The following is a 26,382-nucleotide window of genomic DNA, read 5'->3' on the forward strand; positions in this document are numbered from 1 at the left end:
CTCCAGCATCATCGTGTTTATCATCCAGATTCCGGCATCTGCTGTCCTCTGTTTCTCCTCATGTCCTGGTCAGAATCCAATCCTCAACCAGAATTAATAGAACAAATGATCTGAGTGTTATCAGGTTTGTGAACCCTTACATTTTCTTAACTGCCTTGAGGAATCAATGTTGTGAAAGGCACCACATAAATGCATGTTCCTGTGTTTACCTATGACAGGTCTGACAGCGGATTAACTAAACTGGAACAATCCAGACTTTCCTATGTTCTTGCCTCAATGCATTTCCACAACCGAGAAACAAGTATGTTTAGAGAATGTGAATAACTCAAGGTACAGGAATCTCAGTGAAGAAAGATGTGAAGGGTGGATCAGCTCCAGGTCAGGGACACTGCAAGCATCACCAAAACCAGGTCTTCACAACAGTGCAGGGGGAGAGGTGCAGTTCATTGAGCTGTGCTGCCTCACCAGCAGGGTGCAACAAGAATTAAATTTATTTTATTTTATTTTATTTACAGTGTGGTAACAGGCCCTTTTGGCCCAATGAGTCCGCACCGCCCATTTTAAGCCCCCAAATTAACCTACCCATACGTCTTTGGAATGTGGGAGGAAACCGGAGCACCCGGAGGAAACCCACGCAGACACGGGAGAACGTACAAACTCCTTACAGACAGCGACGGGAATCGAACCCCGATCGCTGGCGCTGTAATAGCATCGCGCTAACCACTATGCTACCATGCCACCTGGAGCAAATTGGAAAGGTCAAACAAAAATTGGGTCTGTGGCGATGGCGTTCTCCCTCAGTAACTGGGAAGAACTTGGACATCAGGTGCAGTGTGCTCTCGGGGCTGCTGTACTTGGTGCAGGTGTGGCCCGTCCCCTGCTCCTCCGCCTCAGTAATCACCCGGACCATCTTCCAGTTCACCTGAGGGTCCAAGATGGAGCAAGTCCAACAGAGAATAGGGACAATAGTGTGGCCAACATCGTCTCATCCTGAGGACCAGCTTAGTGAGGGACTGCATAGGGCTGTGTGTGGACCCAAAGTACATGAGCACTAAGCGTCACTACGTGCTGGGGTTCCACTCGTCCCTGGTGTTGTGGAAGGTAGGTCGGGCCCTGTTGCTGCACAACGTCCCAGTCAGCTGGACACTGCCACACTCCCTGTCCTTTGTGGAAGAGTTCTTCCAAGTAAACACCTTTGACCACAAGTCCATCAGGCAGTGGTCAGCACGGAACCTCCTGCAGACACTGCAGGACAGTGACTCTATGGATACTGTGGGGTGGTTCCCTGAGCAAACTGCCCAAACCATCTGGCAGAATGCCTCATCGCCAGAGCTCACCAACAAGCACCAAGACCTCGCTTGGCTGGCAGTGAGAGTGCTTGCTCACAGTCAGATCCTTGCTGTACAGATGAAATACCATCGCCAACGCACACTGCCCTCAGGACAGCTGTGGTGGGGAAGAAACAGTCACCCTCCTCTTTGCAAATGGTGGATTTCCTGAGAGGGTGTGGAGACAGATGCAAGGGTCCGTGTCCTGGTTCATCCCCAGCAGCTGCATGACAGAGGACTCTGATCCACGGGATGTTCTCAGGGACACACACAGAGACATCAACTGTTACTGGAAGATCATAAGGTTGGTGAAAGACATTCTTTGGTCTGCCCGGAACTTGGTCTTCCAGGACAGCGAGATGTCCGTAAGGAAATGCTGCTGACTGGCACATTCCAGGCTGCAGGAATGCATGCTGAGGGATGCAGCCAATGTAAAGGCTCACAGTCTAGGCTCCCTCTGCTACCATACGAGGTGCTGAGTTGGGTGGGGAAGCCCCTCCAATGTTGCAATGGTGGGATGGTTTAAAAAAAATGAGTTAACACCACTGGACGTATGGACCATGAATGTTGCAGTTCTGCACTGTTTCTACTTTTATAAATATTTGTTATGAATAAAGCTTTTTTGAAATATTAAAAAAATTAACCAGAAGTGGTGTCTGGAGGAAAAACAACATTTTCATTCATGAACAGCACCTGGGTCTGTCTCCAGCTCTACTTTTCTAGAAAAGGTTATTACTGAGTGAAAGAACAATAGTGAGATAAGAGAGAGGGTATTAACTGAAAGAGGGACAGAGAGATCATGAGAGAGTGTGAAAGAACAAGAGACACACGGACAGAGGAATAGTGAGGGTCTCAGACAGAGACAGATGGACACACAGCAAGGTAGAGAGAGGCAGAGGAGAGCAGGATATTCAGCCCTGCAGTATTTCTGCCTTCAGTTGCCATGGTGCTGGCTCACCAGCAGGGAGATCCTGGAGCAGTAAATGAAAAGATGGCTGCAGGCAGGTGAACAGCACCTTGCTCTTCCTCCTGCTCTGTTATTAAAGTGCCGATTACTGAGGGAAAGAAGAGAGGATGGGGAGATAGAGAGATACAAGACAGAAAGAAAGAACTGCAGGCAGTAACAACTGCTTCAGCTCCACCAGTAGATTTCAAGGTAAAGATGTCAGTGACTATTGTGCTGTACTGTTCTACGTTCTATCTCAGTGTGACTGAGCAGCAGAGTGGGACCCACTGAGACGAAAGTGGAAACACAGGAGGGTTGGAATACTGCAGCACCATCTTCACAGGAAGAGGGAAAATGGCAGCTCAAACACGACAGGCTTCCTCTGCAGCTTGGGGACTGAATTCCTGGTGTCCGACTTGGAGAGGAGGTGTTGCTTTCCACGTTTAGTGTTATTCCTGAGGTGGGAGACAGTGCTGGGAGTGCAGACGTTGAATGCTGCAGTGAGGAAATGAAGGAACGCAATTTTACTCACAGAAAGAGGCTCTGAAGTAGATCGTACTCTAACTTAGTAACTCTGCAGAAGGTGAAAGGTCAGTTGTTTGGTGAGGCTGTACAGAGGTTAGAGGAGTACCTGAACCCACTGACATTAGAGACAGCAGAAAGAGTTATAAATTCCACAAGTGTAACCAGAAAATGGGAGAATCAGTGAGGACATCATCGTGCTGAAAGACCTATCAAATCTCTGCAACTGTGGAGAGTTGTAGATGGTGCCCTGAGGGACTGGTTTGTTGTGTTCTGAGGGACAAAAGGATCCAGTCTGAGCTGTTCAGCACAACACCTCTGTTGATTTAGTTTGTAGGACTGCAACTTCCATGGAGATGGATCCAAAAACCCCACAGAATTCCCTCCTTCACCGACCACAAATGTAACGGTAGCTCACAGTCAGACAACTACCAAAGGTTTGGTCAGATTCAGGGACCACATCACGTGAGCACAAGGTGAACATTCATATTCCCGATGTACCTGCGCTCATCCCTCATTCCTCACACAATTGTTCCTCTAAGGAATCTAAGTCCACACACAGCAGGGGGAAGGACACATGGCAGCCGCTTGTAAATCTGAACACAAGGCACCAGGTGAGAGGACCGTTTCTCTGTGACACCAGCAGACAGACCTCTTGGAAGAAATCACAGAAGGAATCTGCAAACTCCAGAAATCCTCATTCCTTCCTGTTCAACCCGAGCTTGGCCACTCTGATCCATTCCCCACTGGCCGAGCTTCAGAAGTGCGTTCCATGCAGGCTGGTTAATGGGGGCATGAACTGTGACTGTAGTTTCCTGTTTGAGTGAGCTGTGACAGTGGGACATGGTGCAATCTCACGTGGAGCTCACCGACACATCCATCTTCCTGCAACACTGAGTCCTGAGGCACTACTGAGGGAAAACTGCCTCCATGATGTCTCTCACTCACTCTGCAATTCAGTGAATCTGGGACAGAGGATCTCCGACAAGAGACGTTTCCTACTGATGGAGTCATCCCCAACGGTCCTCATGTCCACAAATCCCCTTTCCCCACAGTCCCATCACTGCTCCTGTTTCTCACCTAGAGTCAGAGTCACACTGCATGGAAACAGGCCCTTTGGCCCACCACGTGAATGCCGACCATCGTGTACCCATCTGTACTAACCCCATTTTCCAGCACTTGGCCTGTGGTCTTCTGCCTTGGTGATTCTATTGCACATCTTGCTATTTCTTACCAGCTGTGAGGGTCTCTGCCTCGACCACCCCTCAGGCAGAGTGTCCCAGATTCCACCCACCCTCTGGTGGGAAGTATTCTTCTTCAGATTCCCAACAAAACTCCGACCCCCTGCCTTAAACCCATGGCCTCTTGGGTTTAGACACCTCTGCCGCAGGGAAACATTTTTTCCTCCCTACCCTTTCTATTCCCCACATAGTGTCAGGTCCCCCCTCAGCCTCCTCCACTCCGAGGAGGCAACTCAGCCGATCCAGTCCTCAATCACCACTATAACCCCTACAATAAGCCCCTCTCACCACTATAATCCCCATGATACATCCCCTTACCACACTGAGCCTGTGATAAGCCCCCCACCATGTGATAACCTCCACAGTCAGTGCACAACCAGTTGATCTCTATGATCACTTGTTCAATCTTCATTTGGCCTCCATGGTGTTCCCTCCACTGCCGGAGTATCAGACCAGTAGTGTTGGTTAAAGTGAAGCTGTGGAGAAGTGGCAGAGTCAAACTTTGTTTGTGATGCCAAAGTTTTCCAACGACGTCAGCTGTTCACTGAGAGTGACCAGAACAAAGCGTTTAAATCTTAAATATTGTTTTTGAACAATTGCTTTAACTTTGAATGAAATGTTGGATGTGACAGCGTCGGAGCTGGAAATGTTCCTCCTGTGATGATGAACCGATTATTGGGAATGGGATTGTTTGTTACCGGCCCGGTCATCCAGAGTCCTGGACCGATGACCCAGAGGTGAAGAGAAACCAAGGACGGCAGAGGCTGGAATCTGGGTGAAAAACACGACGATGCTGGAGGAACTCAGCAGGCCAGGCAGCATCCGTGGAGAAAAGCAGGTGGTCAACGTTTCAGGTCAGGACCCTTCTTCAGGACTGAAGATAGGAAAAGGGGGAAGCCCGATATATCGGAGGGAAAAGCAGAGCAGTGATAGGTGGACAGAAGAGGGGAGGCGGGGTGGGCACAGGGTGGCGATAGGTAGATGCAGGTAAGAGATAGTGATTGGCGGGGGGAGGAGGAGGAGGGGAGAGCAGATCCACCGGGGGATGGGTCAAAGGCAAGGAGGGCTAGAAAAAAATGGATAAGTTAGGAAAGGGAATAAGTGAAGAGGGATGGTGGGTGCAGAGGTTACTTAAAGTGGGAGAATTCAATGTTCGTGCTGTTAGGCTGCAAGGTCCATCTGTTTGACAGAAAGGGGAGGAGTGACTGGTAAGCACATGGGACGTCCCAGTCCTATCTCGTGTGGAGATGGGCCGTTACGTGGTTTGAAACACAGCACATTGTCACAGGGGTCAGCGGAAGTGCCTCTGGCCATTCCAGTCCCGTTCCCTCACATAATTTAGCCAGTCTGTTTTCCCAGGTCCCATCCTGTCACCCAGCCACTCCAGTCGACTGTGGGTGGAGCGGGCAAGTGAAGCAACGTTTACACTGCAAAGTGTCATCACTTGATATCTTCAGGGATTCCAAACCTAGGAATGAACTCTTGTCATAAAAGTTTAGCAGCAATTTCTGCTTCATCTCTGCACATTGGAAAGGCCATCAGGAAAACACACAATAACAAGTATACAATTGTGACCCATACATTCATGTCATTGTATAAAGTCCCTCGGGTCTTTACAGTCTCTGATGCATCACACTGTAAATGTATGAGTTCACCAGTAGAGTTTGGGAAGGGGTTGGCAGTCTGAACACATTGGGGTACCACATGCCCATACCAGTCTGCTGCTGCCACCTTTGCAGCAAAAATCAGCCCATTTATTATCTTTAGACACTTCATTCCCGTTAGTATCAGCCTTGCATTTAACAGCAATCGCAGAAGGCAATTGAATAGCAGAAAGGAGATCAGCAGTTAATTCACCGTACTGTACTGGGGTTCCCAGAGAGGTGAGAAATCCACAGGGTCTCCAGTGTTTGGGCAAGTAAACAGTCAGTGACATCATCCTTCTGTGATGTAAAAAGGTTCAAAACAGTGTTCAAAAATCGGTGGGATAAAATGCAGATTTGCTGAATGTGACATTCTCTCCTCTTCCATCAGGCAGAAGATACAGGAGCCTGAGGGCACGTACCACCAGACTTAAGGACAGCTTCTACCCCACTGTGATAAGACTATTGAACGGTTCCCTTATACCAGTAGTTTTCAACCTTTTTCATGCTGCAGCCCCCCAGAACATGTCCTTGTTAGATGGCAGACCCCCAAAGCCCACAAAATCAAACAATCAATAATGCATACAACACTTAAATTACTGCACATAGGCCCTATTGAAATAGTGACTATTTCAATCACTGATAATTGCCAGCGGTGTCTTTCAGTGTTCAGTTCAATGTGAAGGTTGTGCCTGTTTTGCACTGCAGAGTTTGTCCAAACGTGGTGGTATGTGCGACAAACATACGCGTATGTCATCCTCAATATTCAGTCTTGATCTGTATTTGGTTTTCATGGCAGTGACTGCAGAAAATGCTATTTTGCACAAGTAAGTGGTTGCAAATGGTAACAGAACATTGACAGCTTAGCCAGACAGCAGTGGATACCCCTGGAAACATGCTATCCAGAACGACAACGGTGACATTCGGTTGAACTGCAAACGCAAAGTCCTGTCAGATGGCAGTTCAGCCAATTCTTCTCATTCACGTCCAGTTAAATCAGTAAACATGCATGGATTTCAAATCCAATCAAACATGCTCGTGTCATTGTCACCGAAATTATGTGACAACTGTTGAATATGGTTCAAAACGGTGCTCACAGTGGCCTCTGTCTTAGTCTCGTTCACTGTCAGAAAGTCAGCCAGCAATGGAAACATATCATAGATGCCTTGCTCGCATCTTCCCTTCCAGATACAGAGTTTTTCCTGGAAGGCATTGATTTCAGAACATTTGAGCCAGGTCCTTGCAATGATAGATTTAAGTTGTTCAAAATGTTGAAAGTATCTGCAAGATAAGCTAATCTGTCAAGAACTGTGCCAATGATCCATTATGCTCATTTAGAAAAATGAGCAGTTCATCTCGCAATTCATATACACGCTGCACAACGCGGCTTCGTGACAGTATGTTGCAACAAATGCTTATGATTGGCTTTCACTTCACGGCATGTGTTTTCAAACAAACGATGATTGAGCAGCCTGGCTTTGATAAAGTTAACGATTTCAATGCACATGGAAAACACATCTGCAAGATTTTCATCCATATCCTTTGCAGTCAAAGGTGAATCGTGCAGTGGGTTGCTGCTACATGTGGAGCTACTTCTTTCACTCGTGCGACTAGACCTGACTTCCATCCCATCATTGCGGCAGCACCATCTGTGCATATTCCAATACACTGTGTCCACACCAATGCCGATTGTACAAAAAAGTGTCAAGCACATGGCAGAGTTCTTCACCAGTTGTATGCCCTGGGAGCGCCTTGCAAAACAAAGTCTTCCAAAGCCTCTCCTTCCCACCAATATCGAACATAAACCAACAACTGCGCAGCACTGGCAACATCAGTACTTTCATCAAGCTGAATCGCAAATCTGATGCTGAAGATGTGCTATCAGCTGGCTCTGTATATCTTCCGCCATATCGCCAGTTCTTCTGCTTACTGTGTTATCAGACAGTGGAATGGCTTTCAGTTTTTGACTGGATTCTTTTTCTAGTACAACTTCGCACATATCTACTGCTGCAGGCAGTATAAGTTCTTCTCCAATTGTGAGAGGCTTTCTGGAACATGCTATTTGTAATGCTCCCAAATATGATGCGAGAAGAGCCTTCTCATTTACAGTGGCGCAGGCTGTCATTTTGCCTTTCTGCTTGAGGTGCAGCTCCTTTTGCCGCTCAAAATATTCCTTCGGCTTACTGGCAATATCTGGATGCACTGTTGTTAATGGCGCTTCAATTTCACTGGTTTCATTGCATCGTTGGACAGTGTTTGCAAACACACAACACAGAGAGGTTGGTCCACATTTGTCCCCACTGCGATGAAGCAATATGAAATGTATTCTGGATCGTACTTGCGTTATTTTCTCTTCCGGTCACCCTTATCCCCTTCGTCATCAGAATCTTCTGGTTTCTGGTCAGCTTCTCTTCAGAAATTTCTCCATACATCAAAACTAACCTAAAATTTACACGCTTGTGCACTTTTCATTTAACAGTGACATCACTGTGGTGTAATGCACAGTAAGTAAGCAATACTGTTAAGGCACACTAACAACATCACTCAGTCTCGCTAACACTACAGTGCACAACAGAGTAGTAGTGAACACTACTGACTACGCAAGTCGAACATTAAGCGGCAGCACTGGCAACATCAGTACTTTCACGATGAGATGGTGTTGTGCGAAATCGTTCTTTACTGTCTTTAGGATCAAGGACTCTGGACACGAGCTTTGTGGACCAAAACTAGTTTAATCACAAAGGCAAACGTGGGACAGAATGGATGGGAACAGACACACGCTCACAGGATATCATGAACACGAGAGGGGATCACAACTGGGGTAAAATACACTCACACACACACACACTGATACACACGAGCACACAGTAACAGTGTACAACTTCAGGATATAACACTTCAATGCCTGTCCCACACTAGCATTGGCCCTTAATGCTCCCTGAGTCTGAGTGAAACGCTCCCTGACCATGTGGTGATGCACTCTTACCAATGATCTCTGCAGCGTTCTCTCACTACTCCTGGGGTCGTCAAAAGAGGAAGGGCTAGGGGATGCAGCCCTTTTTATGGTGCTAGGATGCTGGGTGGAGCCTCACTGTTGTGATTTAAATGAGCCAATGGTGTGGGAGTCAAGGACAAAGGTTCCTGCCACAGCCAGTGGTCACCAGGTTCAGAGACAAAGGGTACTGGTCAGGCAAGTTCAGAGGCAAAAGGTACTCTCACACCTGAGGGGTGGGTGGAGCTGCACCTTGATTGACAGTGGTATCACTTCTGATCAGAGGAGCAATGTTGTCCTCCGGTCAGCGGGGGTCAGTGTCGTTACTGTCACGTGACAGCCATGTGGATTTCTCACTACATTCCACCCCTCGGAAGTTAGATGAACAGGAGGAGCTATCAGGGTACACAGAAACCATAATCAACAGAAGGAGGGCAATGGTCAGTGGGTGACAGTAGCCCAACCTCCCCCAGTGACCTAAACGGCCACTTGTTTCCCATAAGGTGTCATGCTGGAGGAGCTGGCCACTGAGTCCCTGAAGTGAGCAGCCAGGTTGGAGGGGTTGCTGGATTTAATCAGAGATAAAGGTGCAACATTCCTTTGTAATCACCGCAAATGTACCATCATTCGCAGCGAGTGGACCCACCAGGGCCGTCTGATTCCACCGAGTTACCAGCCTGATTGCAGCCAGCTCCGCTGCCATCGTCGTTTCTCATGGGACAGTCTGGCTGTGCAATATGGGGGGGGGGGGGGTGCGCGGCGGCGTGCAGGCTATCCTCGAGCCTCTCCACCTCTGCAATGGCCCTGCTGTCGCTGTACCTGCTGTGTACTGGGTGCTCCCCCTGTTCATCGAGTGTGGATTCAGGGCACCGTCAACACTGGAAGGCAGCAACTGTACCAGCCCATGTGGAGCCACAGGTAGGTACTGGAGCCAGAGATCCAGTGGGTCCCGTTCAGAGTTTAGGGAGTCCCAGTTTAGCGGCACCATCAGCAGTGGTTATGGGGCACCTGGACACCAGTCTCACTCAAACTCACAACGGCCAACTGAAAAGATGGAACTGTACTCATCCTGGAGTCTACACCAGCATTCCCTTGGTGTGCTCAGTAACTGCAGAACACTGAGGGTCGGGACTCGTGTGGAGGTCAAATTGTATGAAGGGAAATACCAGCTCCTAAAACACCCACCCCGTTCGGAATCTCTGGAAGGAATGTGCAATGGTGGGGGAAATGATGGAGAACTGCCATCCAGCCCCCCCCAGAACACGAATATAATGAGCCCAAACCGCGCAACAGAGATAAAAGGAAAACTAATAAAAACAAGAGAGTCCATGTAAACTGTCCATTCTGACAAGTAGCCAAGGGAATCATCGTCAATGGCAAGGCTTCAACACATGTGCCGGGATTCAGGGGCAGATTCAACCGTTCCACATGCTCCATGGTTCCGTCTTTGGAGGTGTTGTCGGATCCGTGAGTAATTTCAAGGGAAGGTTGAGCAGACATCTCATCAACCATCACAGTCAGCAGAAAGAGATGGAGGGGGGAGGGAGCAGTGCCATCGTCCTGTAACAGGGGAAACAAACTCATTCCCAGAGGGTCAGGTGTCAGGTACGGAGACAGGACAGGTTAGTTCGACCCGGAATCACGACCCAACGAGTGTCCCCAGGACCGCGTGCAATGACTTCCCCCTTCTGAGGGGGGCCTTGTGGCTGTCAGACCCAGACCCTCCCGGACTCCTCAGTCCTGGGGGATTTGGGGTCTCGCAAGTGGGATGGTGAGGAGTAAGCCAGATGGCAGGATAATGGAGACCCCCCTTGGCCAGTGGGCCGTGTGTTCAGCTGATCGACAGCCTGCTGTAGCACGCCCGACCACCCCTGCAGTGTGCGGGAGGGTGTCAGCGTGCATATCGTCTCCTTCAGCAGGCCGTTCATCCTCTCGATCAGGCCCGATGCCTGGGGATGGTAGGGGATGTGAAACAGCCACGAGATCCCCTCTTCTGCCGCCCAGTTTTGTACCTTGGCCCCTGCGAAATGGGAGCCCTGATCGGACTGTACCTCCCACAGTACTCCATAGGAGGAGGAGAGGTACTGCAATCCCTTGATGGTGCTGTTCTGGTTGGTCCTTTCACAGGGCACCGCCACCAGGACACCCGAGTATGTGGCCGCCATCATTATGGTGTATTGCTTTCTATTATGGCATGGGAGCAGTCCGATGTAATCTATCTGCCACACCTGACCCGCTCCTGTGCTGAGGCGAATATGGCCCGGTGGCCCCGTCAGCCAACCTCGTGGTTTCACCTGCTGGCAGATGGGGCAGTTCACGACCGTGGTCTTCACTGGCCCATTGTAAGGGCAACCCCTAACCATTCTGCCCAGCGACATGTACCATTGGCCCCTAGGTGGCCGCTCTTACAATGCACCTATGCAGCTAGGGCACTGAAGTCAGGTTCATCGGGGGAAGGGTAGCACAACGTATCTGGGAAGCCTTGTCCACTGTGGCATTATGGATGTATGGGCATCCACATGGTGGACCGATATGTGTCACTGGGCTGCTTGGTCCCAGATATAGCGCCAATGTTCCTGACCCCAGAAGGGATGTCCGTGAATTTCCCACCCCATTTCGTGCCATCGCACCATCCACACCGCCATACCGTTGGCCACTGCCCAAGAGTCAGTATGGATGTTGACTGGCCCGGTGGAGTTCTGTAGCGTGAGTGCCACCGCTGCTAGCTCGGCCAATTGACTGGACCCTCCTGCTCCCTCTTTTAACACTGTTTTCCCCATGGCGGGATGAAGTGCTGCCACTTTCTAATGCTGCTTCCCGTTTTTCCAGCGGCTGGAGCTGTCTATGAATCAGGCATGCCGCTTCTGCTCGGGATCGAGGGAGTCGATAGGTTGGCCCTAGGACACGGGGGAGGGCATGATCTCGGGAATGTCTGGGAGTGATTCCTGGGATTGGGGACAGGACATGACCTCTTTGTGGAGGCAGCTGACCCCTTCCAGACCGGGCTCGGCCTGCGATGTACCGCTTCCACTTCACCACCAAGGGCTTCTGGGCTCGGGCCTCTGTGAGTGGAGTTGGGGGATCGACCCATCGCATGATTTGCAGATGGGGGCGAAGGATGATGGGGTCAGTGCCAGTTTGGTGTTCTGTGGTGAGGAGTGCCAGGTAACAGGCCAGCAGCTGGCACTTGAAAAGGCTGTAGCGGGCAGCAGCCTCTGGCAAGGACTTGGTCCAGAAGCCAAGCGGGACTCTGCGCCCCTGGGTCCTTTGCCAGAGGCTCCATTCAGCCACCGACTCGCTACTGGAGACTTGTAATTCAAAGGGGAGCCCTTCCTGTGGGGGGGCAAGGGGCAGGGCTTGCTTCGCTGTCTCAAAGGCAGCCTGCTGCTCAGGCCCCCAGGAAATGGTGGCCTTTTCTCGGGAAACCCTATGGAAGGGTCTCAGGATCATAGTGAGGTGCAGGATATGCTGTCTCCAGTAACCAAGGAGTCCCACAAACCTCTGTCTGTTTTGTTCTTGGGGACGGCAAAACTCAAAATTTTGTTCTGTGCGGGCTCAGGGATCTCTCTCCTGCCGGCGTGCCATCGGATTCCTAAGAACAATACATCCTGGGATGGGCCTTGCACCTTTTCCATATTAATGCCCCAGCCCCGCTCTCTGAGAGAGGAAATTACCACATCAAGGGCTTCTGCAACAATGGCCTCGGAATGGCCTTGCAGCAAGACATCATCAATGTAATGGGCGGCTACCACCCCCGGGGGGAGTTCAATGTTCTGCAAATCCTGTGCAATTAACCCACAGCATATTGTGGGTCTATGGATGTACCCTTGGGGCAGGCGTCTAAATGTATATTGCCTCCCGTCCCAGGTAAAGACAAACTGATCCTGGGAGGTATCTTGGAGGAGGATGGAGAAGAAAGCATTGGCCAGATCTATAACAGCGTACCATGACTTGTCTGGGCGCCCTGTTATGGACTCAGTGAAAGTCCCTTTAAGATAGAGAGTGTGTGTGTATGTGTGTGTGGGGCGTGCTTACGTCAATAGAAGATAAAGGACGTAATGACGTTGTTGAAGAAGTCAGAAGAAGAAGAAAGAGAGAGAGAGAAGGGAGAGAGACACCAGCCTGCTTGTTTTCTCTATCGATGGATGAGAAACAATAACTGTGTTTACCACTGAAATCCATGTATGGAAGTTGGAAGTAATCCGGTGGAGTTCACTTTGTTGCTGACCTGTAGAAGGAAACAGGTATTTGTATGTGGACGACCACGGTTCGGATGCTTTTCGGGGTGAGGAAGTCACTACCGAGTAAACACTGAAGTGTCGTTTGGGTTCCATCGTGGAACATTTGGATTTCGTATGTACTCTCTCTATGTTTTTCTACATCTACATCTTATCTTCAGACAACGGTGGTTGTTGAAGAAGCCCTTGCTCATGTTTCACCTTATGGCTTGCGGAACTGAACTTTAAGAACCATTCAGGAACTGGGAGTTTTGGACTTTGTCACACACACACACACGAAGAGTTTAGTTTTGGGGTTAACGTTTGAGGTTTAACATTTTTGAATTCTAACATACTAACATTTTTACTTTTATTTTACGTATTATCAATAGTAGTGATTAATAAAATAGTTTTTAACACTAAATCATGCTCAGTGTGTTTCTTTTGTTGCTGGTTCGTGACAAAATTGGGGGGTCGTCCGGGATAGTTCCCAAGGTTAATGAGTGTCGTCTGGGATTGTACCCCAGATTGATGAGATTTGTTCGGGATTCAATCCAAAGATTTTTGAGGGAGGTCTGATAAATTCTTTTTAATTGGCTTGTGTGTGTGGAAACCAGCAGCAATGGATATTAAGGCATTTTTGGAGTCACCAACCCAAAAGGGATTGGAGGTGGCGAAAAAGGATGATTTGATAAAGATTGCTACAAGGCTAAACCTTACAGAAGTAAAGCAGTCTATGAGAAAGGCAGATATTCAGAGATTGATAGCTGGCCATTATGTGGAAAAGAAGGTGTTTGAGAAGGAAGTGTTAAAACAGTTTCCTGGCAGTGAAATAGCAATTTCTGAGGCACAGGTGCAGCTGGCAAAGATAGAGGCTGAACGAGAGCAAACCCAGTTAAAGATAGAGGCTGAACGAGAGCAAAATAAATTAGAAGCTGAACGAGAGCAAAAGAGATTAGAGGCTGAACGAGAGCAAACCCAGTTAAAGATAGAGGCCGAACAAAAGCTAACTCAGATGAAGATAGAGGCTGATCTAGCAATGAAGCGGATGGAGCTGGATAGTGAGGAGAAGGAGAAACAGAGGCAGCATGAGTTACAAATGAAGCGTAGGAGTTCGGAATCTGATTCTGATGATGGTTTTTCAGCCAGCAGGGAGGTTCGATTAGTCCCTCCGTTTGAAGAAGATCAGGTTGATCAGTATTTCCAACATTTTGAAAAGGTTGCTGTGAGTTCAAACTGGCCAAGGAAAGGATGGGCTCTTATGGTACAGAGTGTGATTAAAGGTAAAGCTCAAAAAGCTTATTCTGCTTTGTCTGTTGAGGATGCAGCTGATTATACCAAGGTAAAACAAGCTATTTTGAAGGCCTATGAATTGGTTCCTGAGGCTTATAGACAAAAATTCAGAGACTTGAGGAAATCTGCAGATCAAACTTATATGGAATTTGCCAATGGAAAGAGAATATGTTTTGAACGATGGTGCCTGGCTAAAAATGTAGATGGGGATTATGATAAATTGACAGAATTGATACTAGTGGAAGACTTTAAAAGATGTGTTCCAGCTGAATTAACAACATATTTAAATGAAAAGGCAGTGGAAACTTTACAAGAAACTGCTAGGTTGGCAGATGATTATACTTTAACCCATAAATCCAAATGGGGACAACCTAAAACCTTTCAAAGGAGTTACAAAGACAATCCAGGGAAACCAGAGATTAAATTGGGAGGTAATCAAAAAGGAAAAGATGAAAAGAAGCCAGGGCTGGAGAAATCTGTTGAGCGTACTTGTTATTACTGTAGGAAACCTGGCCACGTGATATCTAATTGTGCCCTTTTGAAGAAAAAGAAGGAAGCTGGGCCCAATGCTTGCTTTCAGGCAATTAAAAATCAAAAAGGTTTAGGAGATGCTGTTAAAGATCAGTCCTTGCAAGAGGGAAAAGCGGAAAAGTTGGAGGAGGTGAGAAAAGAATTCCGTTCGTATGTATCAGAGGGTTTTGTTTCACTGAATGATGAGTCACCCCAGGTGCCAGTGAAAATTCTTAGAGATACTGGGGCTAGTCAATCTCTCTTGCTGGACAGTGTTTTAAATTTTGGTGAAGAAAGTGACACTGGTGAAGTAAATCTAGTACGAGGCGTTACAGGTGAGACCATGTCTGTCCCTTTTCACAGGGTGATTTTAAAGTCAAAGTTCGTAGAAGGACCAGTTGAGATAGGGATAAGACCTAGTTTGCCAGTGGAAGGAGTTTCTTTGTTATTGGGAAATGACCTTGCAAATGGAGAAAGTGATCCTGTGGTACGGTTAACAACCAAACCAAGGATTGATGAGTCTGAGGATGATCCAGATGTTTACCCATCATGTGCGGTGACTCGAGCTAGAGCTAGAGAATTAGCCAAGACAGACAGTCCGGTGCAGTCTGATGTAGTTCCTTGTGACAGTCCTAAACAGGAAGAAAATTATGATGCCTTATCTGAGACTTTTATGTCTTCACTGGAGGATCAACATCCTTATAGTGAGCCTGAATTTAAAGATTTGTCTTTGTCAAGGAAGGATTTTATGGTGGAACAGACAAAGGACCCTGAGTTGACAGAATTGAAAGAAAAAGCTCTCTCATGTGAGGAGATTGAAAAGGTACCAACTGGATACTATGTCAAAAATGGAGTGTTAATGAGGAAATGGAGACCTCCTCATGTTCCTGTTACTGAGGAATGGGAAGTTATTCATCAGGTTGTTGTTCCAAAAGTTTATAGGGATGAGATTTTAAACCTGGCCCATAGTATGCCTTTGGGTGGTCATTTTGGGGTGAATAAAACTGTAGGGAAGATCTTGAAACAATTCTATTGGCCTGGTTTGAGAAAAGATGTGGTGATGTTTTGTCGAACCTGCCACACATGTCAGATGGTAGGTAAACCAAATCAAAAACCCCCTGTGGCTCCTTTGAAACCAATTCCTGCTTTTGGTGAGCCCTTTTCGAAGGTGATTGTGGACTGTGTTGGCCCCTTACCAAAGTCTAAGACTGGAAATCAGTATTTGTTAACCATCATGTGTGCCACTTCTAGATTTCCAGAGGCAATACCCCTTAGAAATATTAAGGCCAAGACGGTGTCAAAGGCTCTTGTAAAATTTTTTACCTTGTTTGGTTTGCCAAAAGAAATCCAATCTGATCAAGGTAGTAATTTTATGTCAAAAATTTTTCAACAAATAGTCTATGAGCTGGGAGCAAAGCAGATTGTATCATCTGCATATCACCCAGAATCTCAAGGAGCTCTGGAGAGATTTCATTCTACTCTCAAAAATATGCTGAAGACTTATTGCTTTGAAAACACCAAGGATTGGGACGAAGGTATCCATTTACTTTTGTTTGCCGTTAGAGAATCGATCCAGGAGTCAATAGGATTTAGTCCGTTTAAGCTTGTATTTGGACATAGGGTGAGAGGACCTTTGGAGTTGTTAAGAGAGCAATGGGTTAATGAGGAAGTTCACTTGAGTCTGTTGGACTATGTCCAAAAATTTAAAACTCGGTTGGAGAGAGTCTGCCAGCTAGCGAGAGAGAATCTGAAAACAAGCCAGATAAGAATGAAGACATATTTTGATAGACGTGCTCGGCCTAGGACATTCGCAGTGGGGCAAAAGGTGTTGGTATTTTTCCCTAGCCAAAATAATCCCTTGCAAGCTCGTTTTTCTGGACCCTATGTTATTGAATCTCGAGTGACTGATCTAACATATATAATCAAAACACCAGATAGACGCAAGAAAACACAACTCTGTCATGTAAACATGATAAAACCTTATTATGAGAAGGATTCAGTTGTGGCCTTGGTGGATGATGTAAAGGTTGTTTCTAGAATGCCTGATGTTGATGTTGAGGAAGGCCAATTTAGACCAAATATTGTTCCATCGAAACTAAAAAACCAAAATATCCTGGAGAACCTTGAAACGAAGTTGGACCATTTACAAGTTTCACAAAAACAACAGATGAGAGAATTAATTTTAAAATTTAAAAATCTGTTCCCAGATGTTCCAAACAGAACATCGATAATTACCCATGATGTTGATGTTGGGGATGCAAAACCAATCAAACAACACCCATATCGAATGAATGTGGAAAAAAGTAAACTTGTTGATCAGGAAATAAAATACATGTTGGAAAATGATATTATTAGACATTCTACTTCAAATTGGAGTTCGCCCTGTGTTATTGTACCTAAACCTGATGGAACTGTTAGATTTTGCACAGATTACAGGAAAGTGAATGCTGTAACAAAGTCAGATGCTTACCCTATTCCTAGAGTGGATGATTGCATAGACAGAGTGGGAAAGGCAAAATTTCTTACAAAGATTGACCTATTAAAAGGGTACTGGTGTGTTCCATTAACAGATAGAGGAAGGGAGATTTCAGCCTTTGTAACCCCTTCTGGATTGTATGAATACAATGTTTTGCCATTTGGAATGAAAAATGCTCCAGCAACATTTCAAAGAATGATTAATTCAGTGATTCATGGGTTAAAACATACAGATGCCTACATTGACGACTTAGTGACTGGGAATGATACTTGGGAAGATCACATCTCTGCGTTAGAAAGGTTGTTTGAAAGACTTTCCAAGGCTAACCTTACAGTTAACTTGGCTAAAAGTGAATTTGGCCATGCCACTGTGACGTATCTTGGTTATGTTGTAGGTCAAGGCAAGCAAGCTCCTGTTCAGGCAAAAGTTCAAGCAATATCTGAGTTCCCTATTCCCACAGGTACGAGGACTGTTAGAAGATTTTTGGGAATGGTTGGATATTATCGAAAATTTTGTAAAAATTTTGCTGATATTGCTCTTCCCCTAACTAATCTTCAGAAGAAGGGAGTAAAGTTTGTTTGGACAGATTCTTGTCAAGAAGCATTTAAGAAGCTGAAAGCCATTTTATGCTACCATCCTGTGCTCAGAACACCTGACTTTGAAAAGCCATTTTCATTAGCAGTAGATGCCAGTGATGAAGCTGCAGGAGCTGTGTTGTTGCAGAAGGGTGACCTTGATGATATTGACCATCCTGTAGCTTACTTTTCAAAGAAATTTAATGAGCATCAAAAGAATTATTCCACCATAGAGAAAGAATTACTGTCGCTTGTTTTAGCCTTGCAACATTTCAGTGTATATGTTTGCACCGCTCAGAAACCATTGACTGTGTATACAGATCATAACCCATTGGTGTTTCTGAGCCGAGTCAAAAACAAGAACAGAAGGCTGTTAAACTGGAGTTTAATTTTGCAAGAGTTTGATCTCATGATAACTCACATTAAAGGCAAAGATAATGTGATTGCTGATTGTCTTTCTCGATGTTAAAGGGGAAACATGTATCTGTACTAATCTGATAGTCTGTAGTTATGTAGCATGATAATTATTAACATTACTAACTCTATGCGCGGTTAAAATTTTCTTGGGAAAATTTTTTTTTTAGGTGGGAGGTGTTATGGACTCAGTGAAAGTCCCTTTAAGATAGAGAGTGTGTGTGTATGTGTGTGTGGGGCGTGCTTACGTCAATAGAAGATAAAGGACGTAATGACGTTGTTGAAGAAGTCAGAAGAAGAAGAAAGAGAGAGAGAGAAGGGAGAGAGACACCAGCCTGCTTGTTTTCTCTATCGATGGATGAGAAACAATAACTGTGTTTACCACTGAAATCCATGTATGGAAGTTGGAAGTAATCCGGTGGAGTTCACTTTGTTGCTGACCTGTAGAAGGAAACAGGTATTTGTGTGTGGACGACCACGGTTCGGATGCTTTTCGGGGTGAGGAAGTCACTACCGAGTAAACACTGAAGTGTCGTTTGGGTTCCATCGTGGAACATTTGGATTTCGTATGTACTCTCTCTATGTTTTTCTACATCTACATCTTATCTTCAGACAACGGTGGTTGTTGAAGAAGCCCTTGCTCATGTTTCACCTTATGGCTTGCGGAACTGAACTTTAAGAACCATTCAGGAACTGGGAGTTTTGGACTTTGTCACACACACACACGAAGAGTTTAGTTTTGGGGTTAACGTTCGAGGTTTAACATTTTTGAATTCTAACATACTAACATTTTTACTTTTATTTTACGTATTATCAATAGTAGTGATTAATAAAATAGTTTTTAACACTAAATCATGCTCAGTGTGTTTCTTTTGTTGCTGGTTCGTGACAGCCCTGACACATTCTCCACGAGGGTGACTATATCGGGTACTGCGGAAGCGAGGAGGGGGGCAGCCTTGTTCAACTGCCAGTAGTCCACCATCATGCACCAGGTCCCATTCTTTTTCCAGACGGGGCTATTGGAAGGGGAGTCTGCGGGCCTAATAACTCCCTCCCGCAGCAAGGCTGGCACAGCCTGTGACATCCTGGTGTCCTCCCGGTACCCTATACTGTCGACTGTAGACTATCTGCAGGGGGTGGTGGGGAGACGACCACTGGCTCCCATTTAGCTGCCCCAACTACCTCCATGGCTCAAGTGACTCCAAAAGTAAACTTGCCCCGACTAGTGTGTAGGGACTGTCCCTTTAAGACATTTATCCCCAGTATGCACTCAGGCAAGTACACAATTAAAACGGCCACCGTTCGGGGGGAGGGGGGGGGGGGTTGGTTCCCGACAGCCATGCAGACCTTGACTTCCTTTGCTGGCAAAAGGGAACCCCCCACCCCCTCAATTTGCATCTGTGGCCCCTTCCAAATCGCAGGGTTCCCTAGTACAATGGTGTGCTGGGCACCTGTGTTGATGAGTGCCATCCACCTCTGTACGTTCCCTTTTCCCCCAGTGTATTGCTACAGGTATGTGTGGCCTCAGATCCCCCAGGCACGGAAGGGTGACGGAACAGACACGCTAGGGACCCTGGCCTTCATCCTATGGGAGAGGGCTGGGGATCTGCCACTCCGTGGGTGAGGGCTCTTGAGCGCGGAACTGGGCTATCTCCTGCCGCAACAGGTCCCATAGCTGAGCCATAAGTGCAAGAAGAGGCCGTTTCAGCTAAGGGAGGGGCAGAGGCAATGTCAGCCTCTGCAGGGGCAGCCCACGTGGCCCGGCGGTTGGGGGCACCCCGAGTCAGGCTTGGAGCCGGGATGGCCCCAGGTCTTTCCGTGGCCAGGCTTCTCCCTGCAAAGCTCCTTCCAGCACTCGTGGAGAGCAGAGGTCGGAGCTCCATCTATACTCGTGCCATCCACCCCTGTGCGCAACAGATCTAAGTACAGCTGCCTGCATGTGGGACGGGGGGGGGGGGGGTGCCCCCCAGCCCTCGTCTCTGCTCTGCGGACCTTGGCGAGCATTCCCCGCTTCATGTACTCCAATCCCTCTAGGAGGGTGATGGCATCCCATACGGTCTTCCCTCTCTCTCCCCCCCCCCCCCCCCCCCCCAAATCAGTCCCATGAGGGGCAGGACCACTGGTCTCAATTCAGGGCACGTGGTGGCGACTAGGTAGCCTGCTAGCGTTCTGGTCGCCACAGTATTTTCTAAAAGCTCCAGGTCACCTACCCTCTCGTAAATACTTGTCACCAGCGCCCACTCTAATGACCCCTGTGCCCTCACTGACTGTACTCCACTGGGGTCACCCAAATAGGTCCCATTCTAGGAGGGTAGGGTACTGGGTCCTTACTGCAGTCACTACCCAGTTCCACAGCATGGCATCGTTCCCAGCCCTCCCCAGTGACACCCACAGGGCGTTGTTGATGTTTAGCTGGTCAGACAGGCTCCCCAGGGCACACGCCTCCTGGAGGGAGAGGCTCACGTTGGAGGCCCCTGCATCCCACAGCCAGGGCAACCATGCGGTCAGGTTCTCGCACGGCTGCTGGCAGTACCAGTCCGCCAGCTGCTTTAACTCCTTGATGGAAAGGTCCTGGGTCTCCATGACCTCCGAGGGGCTCCGTGCATTCTCCCCCGGGGCTGCCTCATCCCCATTCCCCTCCCTTGTGGAGTGGACCTGGGACCATGTTCAGATGTGTCGAGCCTGCAAGGGCTCGGGGGCACAGGGTGGTGGTCAGGCTGGGAGGGGCTCCTGCTCTTCAAGCGCCGCTTCCTTGTCCGTGTCCATCCATATGTCCCTGTCCCCAAGCCATGTGTCTAGCCGGTCGCCACGCCGGACCAGGGCTCGGATTTTAAAGGGATCTGTCTGCCAGCCGGCTTGCGCCTGCTGCACCTGGAGCAGCCGGCAGGCGACCTTGGTACCCTGGACCTCAAGGTCATTGGCCTGGGTCTGGGCAGTCTGGACCGCCTCCTGGAGTGTGCAACACCTTTGTCAGAGGATCTCTATCCCTCTTTCCCTTACTGAGCAGGTATCCTGCAACTGGCCAGTAATCTCAATCTGGCGCCTCAGGAGGGATGTTAGGAGCCGGATGGCACCCCTCGGGCTCCCCTCTGGCACTGGGGAACCCTGACTGCTGGAGGAGGGCCACCACGTGGTGTCCCAGTTTCTCACCACGTGGATCTAACTGCTCAGCCCAGTCCACTGGTTTGCCGTGGTTTGCCAGCAGGCTGGCCAAGCTCCCGAATCCCTCACTCTCGTCTGTCCACCCCGGGATCCTCTCCTCTGTATCTGCGCTAGCCTTGTATCCCCAGTTCCAAAATATTCTCCCCGCATCTGTGTCCAGCCAAAATCCTCAAGACCCTGCTCGCAGCGCCAAAAGTTGTGTGAAATTGTTCTTGCTGTCTTAAGGATCAAGGACTCTGGACACGAGCTTTGTATACCAAAACTAGTTTAATCAAAGGCAAACGTGGGACAGAATGGATGGGAACAGACACAAGCTCACAGGATATCATGAACACGAGAGGGGATCACAACTGGGGTAAAATACACTCACACACACACACTGATACACACAAGCACACAGTAACAGTGTACAACTTCAGGATATAACACTTCAATGCCTGTCCCACACTAGCATTGGCCCTTAATGCTCCCTGACCATGTGGTGATGCACTCTTACCAGTGGTCTCTGCAGCGTTGTCTCACTGCTCCTGGGGTCATCAAAAGAGGAAGGGCTAGGGGATGCAGCCCTTTTTATGGTGCTGGGAGGCTGGGTGGAGCCTCACTGTTGTGATTTAAATGACCCAATGATGTGGGAGTCAAGGACAAAGGTTCCTGCTACAGCCAACGGTCAGTCAGGTTCAGAGACAAAGGGTACTGGTCAGACAAGTTCAGAGGCAAAAGGTACTCTCACACCTGAGAGGTGGGTGGAGCCACACCTTGATTGACAGTGGTATCACTTCCGCTCAGAGGAGCAATGTTGTCCTCCGGTCAGCGGGGGTCAGTGTCATTACTGTCACGTGACAGCCATGTGGATTTCTCACAACAGATGGACTGACCTCACGATCGACCTTGTTGTGACCTTGCACATTATTGCACTGCACTTTCTCTGTAGCTGTGACACTTTACTCTGTATTGTTATTGTTTTTACCTGTACTACCTCAATGCACTCTGTACTAACTCAAGGTAACTGCACTGTGTAATGAATTGACCTGTACGATCGGTTTGCAAGACAGGTTTTTCACTGCACCTCGGTACAAGTGACAATAATAAACCAATACCAACTGCCTTGGGAAAAACCAGAGGGTTCCTTCTGGGTCAGTATGGATGGCCTCTGGTGTTCCACAAAAAAGGTGGTAAACCATTGGGTGGCATTTGGAAAAGTGGGTCTGCATTGGGTGGTAGTTTCATAGCAGCAGCACCACCACACAGAAGGTGAAATTATAATAGAGGTAGACTTACTGTGGCTGTCTCAACAGTTGCCTCACAGATTCTTCATACAAATGGTCCAGACCATTCACAGAGTAATGTGCTATACAATGGCTCAGATGTATGGGTATTTTCCCAGCACTATGTGGACCTTGGAGTTGCAGTGTTGTTTAACTGTGGCTGAGGCCCTTGTAGACAAAGATTTGTCAGTAAACTTCCACCACCAACTTCGGGTTTTACTGAGCAGTCTCTCCTAACAAGACACAGATAGTTGGGTATATACAGTTTCTGGTACTTCAAGTTGTACTCCATCAGGGGAGCATACTAACGTACAACCTAGATTGCAAAGGAGATCCTGACCCAAAAAAAGCCAAAGGGTTCATACTATAAGAAACTGATGTTCCCCTTGGTGTCCCTGATGCTGATAAGTAACCTTCTGGGAAACAGGTAAAGAGACTGGCTGTCCCGAAAGTCCCACAGCGCTTACTGAGTCATTGCTCAATGGTGCTTGTGGGCAATCAGAAGCACGGATTGTGGAATAAGCGGCTCTAGTATCCATCAAGAAATCAAGCTGTTGGCCATTTGTAGTCAAGGAATGATAGGCTCAGAAAACTGTACAATTGGCAAAGTTTGGGCGTGGCACCCTTATTGTGGCAGGTGAGGTCGCTGATCAAATGGGATGTTGAGGTAGAATTGCACACCTGGGGGCAGGAGCAGATTTTCACGCTGGCCTTGGCACCGAGGGCACACTGTCCGCAAACAAAATGAACCCCTCGCAGACATCCCTGCCGCGTCCCCTGCCCCAATCCTAAGCTGGTAGACTGGAGTAACCCCCGGTGCTGTCACAAGTAACATGTCCCCACCTCCTTCAGTAGGTTCAGATTCCTGGCGTTGTAACTGCTTTTGACAATGTTGCTTATCACTCAGTCCTAAATCAAATCACAATCTCAAAATTAAATCTGCACCTTCCCATCCCACAGAAGTGAACATTTCCTTTAACCTGGGTTGCAACCCATTTATCAAGGCAGCGTCCCCACCTCTGGGGTTATTCCACAATGTGTTTGAAATATGTGTTCTACAGATTCATTTACATCCTCATCTGCCTTCTGCCTTTGTCACCTGTACTGAGGTACAGTGAAAAACTTGTCTTGCATACCGATCGTACAGGTCAATTCATTACACAGTGCAGTTACATTGAGTTAGTACAGAGTGCATTGAGGTAGTACAGGTAAAAACAGTAACAGTACAGAGTAAAGTGTCACAGCTACAGAGAAGTGCAGTGCAATACGGTGCGAGGTCACAAAATGGTGGATCATGAGGTCAGAGTCCATCTCATTGTATAATGAAACCGTTCAATAGTCTGATCACAGTGGGGTAGAAGCTGTCCTTGAGCCTGGTGGTACATGCCCTCAGGCTTCTGTATCTTCTACTTGATGGGAGAGGAGAGGAGAGAACCAATCTACAGTGCAAGGGGAAACACTCCCTCAAAGCATGTTAGGTTATATTGGGAGCCTCTGACTGCAGTGGGGCAGTGGCTGGCGCCAGGGCGACCGAGTGCTCAGGGGGTTACACTCAGGGTGAGTGTTGTTGTGACTGTGGCTGGGGGGGTGGGGGTGGGGGTGTGGGGGTGGGGGTGTGGGGGTGGGGGTGTGGGGGTGGGGGTGTGGGGGTGGGGGTGTGGGGGGGGGGTTGGGGGGGGGTTGGGGGGGGGTTGGGGGGGGGGTTGGGGGGGGGGGGGGGGTTGGGGGGGGGGGGTTGGGGGGGGGGGGGTTGGGGGGGGGGGGGCGGGCGAGGGTGGAGAGTTCTAGTCATCTAGTTCATCCTCTGATTCCGGTACCGGTTGTTTCTTGTCAAATATCGAGGTAGACACCTTTCCCCTTTCTGCGGCACCTTTTGTACACTTTCCACGCTCTTCCTGTGAGATCCATCTAACTGTTTCTGCGCCTCACTTATCCAGTGAATAGATGCAGACCAACCCACGTTACTGACATGTTCCTCTCTCCGCTCATGCCTTCGGTAGACACTCCAGACTGTCTGCATTTAAACGTACTGTCGGGAGGGAAACTCTTGTCTGTTCCCTTGGTCCACTTCACCCACTCATCAACAAACTTAACACTTTCTGGTGCACAGTGCAACAACATGTACTGTGCCGCTATCCCCTTAGAGGGTCCGGGGCAAGTCTTTTGACAGGGTCCCTCCCATTTTCGCTTTGAAGTTTCACTCCCACATTCATTCACACTCAGACACGGAAAGGAAAATGTTTTACTCTTACCCACAACGATCCTGCTCCCTGTTTACTCTCTCCCCCCCCCCCAGACACACACCCCCACCCCCACCCCACACCCACCATCACCACCACGGGACCCAGCCCACAGGTGCTCACTCGAGGGACTCGAATCTCCGACCGCGGCGGCTCGTCGTCTCTGAGCGGGGGATTGGAATATCCTGTCGCAATTGCTCAGCCGGTGGCTATCCCTCTCAGCAACGATACGATGGCGTACTTCAGCTACCCCACACGGGAGGAAGTTAGTGTTCCAGTGACAGTGTCCCAATTTGGTCAAACATGAGCTGCCGCGGAGCCGAGACTGGTCGGTGGCCGGGGCTCAGCTCCGTTTCCCCGTGTAGCGAAGCGAAAGGTCAGTCATCTCAGAGGAACCGCCAAGAAATCGTGGTCACTGATATCAAATGGACTCCTTTCTCAATCACACTTTATTTACTTGTCGTCCCATCACCAAACTGCTCTGAAGTTTCAGCAAAAAGTTGTCTTTCTTAAACGGATTAAATTAAAATCTTTGGACACCCTCATTTGCATACATCAAATACCAATCACGTTCCATTAATATAGGTGTTAATGAACAACAGAAGCTTCATGTTAATGGCCAATAATACCTTCGAGTTAAAGTAATTGCCCAATAGTTGGTGTGTGCCTCGCAATTCGTTGTTTGCATCCTTATCTTGTCCTGGTGTGTCCGCTGACCTCGGCTCCCAGGCTGTATAAAGGGGAGCTGTGCTCTCAAGGACCTTGCTTAGCACCGGCGACTACAGACTGCAAACCATCTCTGCCTGCACACTATCTTAACCCTTACCTTGCCACAGCATCCATATAATCAATTTGCCACACCTGCATCGGTGCCTTTGGCTTTATTTGTCTTTTAGGAGGTGGGCTGGTGGCTGCCTCTTCATTATAGGCCCGACATTCTTTACAATTTGCAACAAATCACTGGCAATCAATCAACATCAAGGGCCACCAGTGTAGCATGGGTAATTTTGCATGAGTGACTTGTCCGCCACCATGATTGGTCCAAATCCTTGGTGGGCTTCTTGAATCAGTTGTTCCTGCTTATCAGCAGGAGGTATTTGCTTATTATCATTTTTAGGGCGGCATACCTAAAACTGACCTTCACCTTGTCAGTCAGCCTTGTATTTGTCCTATATTGGAAATCCTGTGGGATTGGGTTTAGTAGTGTCTAGGATTATTCTTAAAAGATCTTTTTTTTTGTTTTATTTGTTGCTTAGTTACCACAATAACCCCGGCCTCCCTTACGGTGGCAAGGTCCATCCCGACAGCTTGTTTTGCTTGTTCATCGGCTAAGCTGTGTAAGTGGCCTGCAGTGTGTCCCAGGATGTATAACGCCTGTACTAATGGTCGTGTCAATAACAATTCATCAATCGTCTTCCTCACGGACAAGTGTGGAAGTGGTTTTCCATCCAGTAGCTGACCAGATAGGAAGATCCTTTTCCACTGCATTTCTGACATAATTAAAATCATAGAAACGTAGAAAACCTACAGCACAATTCAGGCCCTTCAGCCCACAAAG

Source organism: Pristis pectinata, chromosome 14 (assembly GCF_009764475.1).
Source record: "Pristis pectinata isolate sPriPec2 chromosome 14, sPriPec2.1.pri, whole genome shotgun sequence".
Lineage (NCBI taxonomy): Eukaryota > Metazoa > Chordata > Chondrichthyes > Rhinopristiformes > Pristidae > Pristis > Pristis pectinata.